Source organism: Ursus americanus, unplaced genomic scaffold, assembly GCF_024610735.1.
Source record: "Ursus americanus isolate L20-20 unplaced genomic scaffold, mUrsAme1.1.p SCAF_51, whole genome shotgun sequence".
NCBI lineage: Eukaryota > Metazoa > Chordata > Mammalia > Carnivora > Ursidae > Ursus > Ursus americanus.
The window spans coordinates 638,338-643,986 of record NW_028273633.1 but is presented as its reverse complement, the minus strand read 5'-3'; positions in this window follow the sequence as shown (position 1 = coordinate 643,986).

The window sequence follows — 5,649 nt, the reverse complement described above, 5'->3', positions numbered from 1 at the left end:
ATAAAAGTAACCAAAAATGAGAAAGACATAGTACACTCAACACATGGCAGAAAAGAAATGAAAAACATGTGTGTCGAGGGGGGGCAGAATGTATGGGTCAAAGATTTGGAAGGCAACACAAACAAATGGAAGCATACGCCATACTCCTTAACTGGAAGATTTAATTATGTGAACATGTCCATCGTACCCAAAGCAATCGACAGATGTGATGAAATCCCTATCTGAATTCCACTGGCATTATTCGAGCAAATAGAAAACAGTCCTCAAACTTGTATGGAATCACAAAAGACCCCAAATACCCAAAGCAACCTGGAGAAAGAAAGGTGCAGTCAACACACTCCTGGATTTCAAGCTAGATTATAGAGCTGTTGTCATCAAAACAGGATGGTACTGGCATAAACACAGACACCAGTTCAGTGGAACAGAACAGAAAGCTCAGAAACTTACCCACACGTAGATGATCCTAACTTACGACACAGCAGCAGAAGATATGCCATGAGGGAAGGACCGTCTCTTCAGTGAGCGGTAACATGCAAACTTGACAGTAAATGCAGAAGAATATAACTGGTCCACTTTCTTACACCACACACAAAATTTTTAATGGATGAATGATTTGAACATAAGACCTGAATCCATAAACCTCCAAGAAGACACAGGTACTAAGTCTCTCGACATTGGTTTTGGCAAAGAGTCTTCAGATCGGACACCAAATGCAAAGGCAACAAAAGCAAAAATAAACAAGTGGAACAATATCAAACTGAAATCTTCCACACGGCAAAAGAAACCAGCAAAAACTTAAAAGGCCACTGACCCAATAAGAAAAAAATATCTGTGAATCATATGTGTGAGAAGAGGCTAATATAAAAAATACACACAACACTCATACAAATCAAAAGAAACAAAAAAAACTGTATAAAAAAACGTGGGGAATATGTGAATAGATACTTTCCAAAGATGGCACACAGGTGCCAACAGACAGAGAAAGTTGTTAGACATCACTAAAAATCGTCAGGGAAACATCAGTCAAACCCACAATCGGCTATCCCCTCACAACAGTTGGATCACCAATTGTCCAGAGACAGACACCAGTTGGGGTCAAGGGTTTGCAGAGGAGGAGACACTGTGCACTGTTGGTGGGAATGGAAATTGGTGCAGCCACTGTGACAAATGGTATGGAGGTTCCTGAAAAAATAAATGCAACTACCACATGGCACAGTAATGGCTCTACTGAGTATTTATTCGGAGAACACAAAAATACTGCCTCAAAAAGACAGATGCACTCCCACGTTCACTGCAGCATTATTCACAAGAATCAGACCTGGAAACACAGACCTTGGGGGCCTTATTCCAAGTAACTCAGACACAGAAAGACCAATCCCAGATGCTCTCATGTACATTCCACGTGGAATAAACAAATACTGAATGCATAGATACTGATAGCAGATTGGTAGGTGCCAGATTCGGGGATGGGGTGGTAGAAATGGGTGAAGGTGGTCAAAGTCTCAATGTTTGAGTGAGAAAATCTGACAGTCATGAAATGTTCTGTCCAGCATGGAGACTAAAACTAACCCCGCAGCATGGGGTATAGGTTTCCCTGCTCTTTGAAAGTGCAGGGCTTCTGAGAAACCTTGCACAGCAGAAATGGTGTCAAGAAGGAATGGCCATTAATTTACACGGAACAATTAGACAGTGTGCTCAGACCCCAAAATTCCTTCTTTTGGCTTTTCTTAGGCCTCAGGACACAAGTACCTAACGGAGGCCCAGCATAAATGAAGATAAAGCACAATAGAGGCTCACAGACACCATTCAAAGTGCTGGTGGCTGGATGCGGAGAGCGGTTCCCAACGGAAGGAGCTTCTCCCCAAAACAGATGATGAACGCGATTCTCACAGTTCACCTTTTTTCATAAGAGGAAAATCCTCTTCAGGTCTCTTCCTCTTACTGAAGATGGGTAATTACGTAGTTATTTCAAGAAAACCAAGTGTCTTACTGTGAACGTTTAAAAAGTGGGGGATACTTGTACTTGAGCATTGCTGAGGGAGGAGAAGTGAAAGGTTCTCTCAGACACAAACCTCAGCAGATCCACTGGGAAAGGCACCTTCCTCAGCATGCAGAACACGGACTACCTCCTACCACCCGAAAAACCCACTCCTTCCCCTCGATCAGGACAACCCACAACAGCTGGGAGTTACCCCAGTTCCTCTGTTCTCCTGCTCCTAATAGCTAACCCATCAGCAAATCCTGTGAGCTCCATCTTCAAAATGGACCCAGAATAGGTCTAACCACTCCATCCAAGGCCACCTGTCTGGACCACAGTGCCTGAGTTCCTGGAAAAGCTTCGTCATTGACCTGCCTTGCCATCTTCAACCCTCTGTCATCTGTTCTCAACACTGTAGCCAGGATGGCCCAGTGAAACAGGGTCTCATTGGGTTAAAGCCCTGGAATGGCTTTCTGTCACCATCTGTCACCTCTCTGAGCTCATGTCCTAAGCTGTCTCCTGTGGCCACAGGGCCTTCTTGCTGCTCCTGGACATACCTGGAATTCTCCTGCCCCAGAGCCTTTGCACATGCTTTCCCTTCTGTTTCAAATGCTCTTGATGTGTTCTCACTCACCTTCGGAGAAGTCTGAATTGGAGTGAAAGGGACAGAAGATGAAGCTGTGTGTTGGGTGAGGCTGGTGGCCCAGAAGAAGGTTCTCTGCCAGCTCTCCACCTGTGCCTCACTTGTCCTCAGCCAGGAACTTGCACACAGCCCTCACCTGTTACAACTCTCACCCAGGAGACCCACAGCCACCCCTGGAGCCCACCCCGCCCACACCCTGCTGCAGAATGCATTAGGCTCTCCTCTGGGACCCTTGGCAGCTTTACCCAGATCTGGAACTCCCCCGTCTCCTGCAAATTTCCCGGATTCCCCTCTGCTTCCATAATCACACTGGAGCAAGGCTTTCATGAGAAAGCTATAATGCTAAGTAATGAAAGGTTCACACCTACTTTCCCCTTCTGTTGCCTTTCTCTCCATCTTCTTTCCTACCTGTGCAAACTGTAACATATCAGTGGAACATGAACATACTCTGACACCTGAATCTTTCATTGCAGCTTTCTGAAGACTCCTTATGTGATAAGCAACTAGTGTATCCTACAACAGGGTGTTTAACAACTCTCATCTATAGAATAGTACAGCCCAAATTACTACAAGTTTACCTCACTCTTCATGAAGCAGAACACTTTTTCCTTTCTTCTCTTACTTAAATTCCAGTTAGTCACATGCCATGGAACATTTGCTTCAGGGGTAGGATTTAGCGATTCCTCACCTGCATACAGTACCCGATGCTCATCACAAATGCCCTCCTTAATACCTCTCACCCATTTAACTCTTCCCCCCATGCCCCTGTCCTGCAGTAACACTCAGTTTGTTCTCCAAGGTTGAGTCTATTTCCTTGTTTGCCTCTCTCATCGCCCCTCCACTCTGTTCATCTGTTTTCTTTCCGAAGTTCCACAAGCGTTAAGAGCATAGGATATTTGTCTTTCCTCACTGATTTTGCTTACCTTAATACACTCTAGATCCATCCGCATCCTTGCAAATGGTAAGATTTCATTCTTTTTGAAGCTGGGTCATATTCCATTATATATATGTATCCCACATCTGCTTTATCCATTCATCAGTGCATGGATGTTGGGATTCTCTCCATAGTTTGGCTACTGTGGACATTTCTGCTATAAACATCATGGTTCAGGTTCCCCCTTTAAATCTGCATTTTTGTATCCTTTGGGTAAATACCTAGGAGAGCAATTGCTGGATCATGGGGTTGTTCAATGTTTAACTTTTTGAGGAACCCCCACACTGTTTCCCAGACTGGCTGCACCACTTTGCATTCCCACCAACAGGATAGGAGGGTTCCCCTTTAATCAGAACATTATCTGCCGGCAATTTCATAAGAGGAAACAAAACCTCTGGGAGATGCTCCTAGGGTCAGACAAGCAGTTGCAGACTTCACCCAAGGCTCCTGACGCCAAGCCCCTTGAAGCCACCAGCATGCCACTATCCAAAAGAATTCCCAGACTCTCCTTCTGACTCCACCACCAAAGAAACTACAGAGAGAATATGGCACCTCAAAATATCGAGATAATACTTTTAGTAAAACTAGAAAGTCAAGCTCAACTTTTAAACAGGAACAGGCCGCTTTGGATAATTTTCAATTTTCCCTCCACCCTAATTTTAACTCTTTTGATGAATAAACTAATCAATGATGAAACATCACCTTTGTCAAATGACATCATCCAAGGCTGTATCAGATGAAAAAAGCCACCTAACTCTAGATGCTGGCCACTCAAACATGTCTTAGGCCCAATTGAATAAACATTGTTAGATGAAGGAACAAATTAGATGTTACAAACAGGCACAGAGTGAATCTCACCTTCCCTTTCTAATAAAAGAGGGTTCCTAGGAAACAGATGGTCAAAATACATTTGTAAGCAATAAATGGACAGAGAAATTGTGATCCTCTGCAATGTTCTACCAGCAGGGAAAATTGTAATTCTTGCACCAAACCCAGAATGCTGACAGTTACTTCAATTTTACTTTGTGGCTCAACTAGAGAAAAGAGAAAAGCCCAGGAGGTTTTGGGATAATGAGAGGTTTTACCTCCAGCCCTGACATAGATAGGACATTTTGCCAAACATACCTGTGCTTTCTCTGAACACTGGCGTCCTGTGACAAGCTGCCTCGCTGACTGCAATGCTGACGTTCAAAACCTCGGGTGTCTTGGAGTCAGAGCAGAGAAGTGCTGTCAGCTGTGGAGAAGAAGGCACCTCTGACCTAAAGCCTGCACACCTGCTTCGGTTTCTGGGCAAAGGGGCAACACATACTTCTTGTTTAGCAGTAATTATCTTCATTCTCAATAGACCAATGACCTTGCCTTTTCTGGAAAGCAGACTTACTCTTCTAAGGAAACCCTCAATTTGTCTATTCCCAGTGCAACTAGAGTGGGGTCTGGTTTACACCCACTTCCAGGCCCCCACCTGGAGAATTTTCCTGTATGATTCCAACAGCCAATGACCACTAACCTGGGGGCACACGGGGCATAATGCTGAAGTTGGGTATGGCTCTGGGGCTTGCTACTGCCACACCTGTGCCTGGGGGACCAGGGCACACCCTGCTGAACTCGGGGTACTGCTCAAGATGCATCACCTGCACTGTGTCAGAGAACAGGGGGACACATCACTGAAGGTGGGGACTCTGTGAGGTCCTTACCCACACTTTTCCAGGGAACAGGGGAAACCCTGAAATTCTGCAACCCATCCCACAAAAGCGCAGGTGATTGGGCGCCCTGGAGTTCACGGGTATGGGGAATAAGGCCAGTTGAGGACATGGGGCAGAAGAGACTTTAAAGAGGAAAAGAAAACTCACCTGAGTCCCCACAATGAACCCTCTCCAAGTGCCCTTCGAGAACCGTGCCTCCCACCTGGGTCGCACCCTACCCCCGAACCCCCCCGCCCCTGGTGCATTCTGCTCACTCAGCAGCTGGGACCTCCACAGGGCAACTCTCTCTCTCCCAGTGCCCCTTCTTCTGCCCCAGGTCTGCACCCCACTGCAACTCTGAAACAGCCCACAGAGATGTAGCTCCACCCCCAAGGGGTGATTGGTCAGGGAG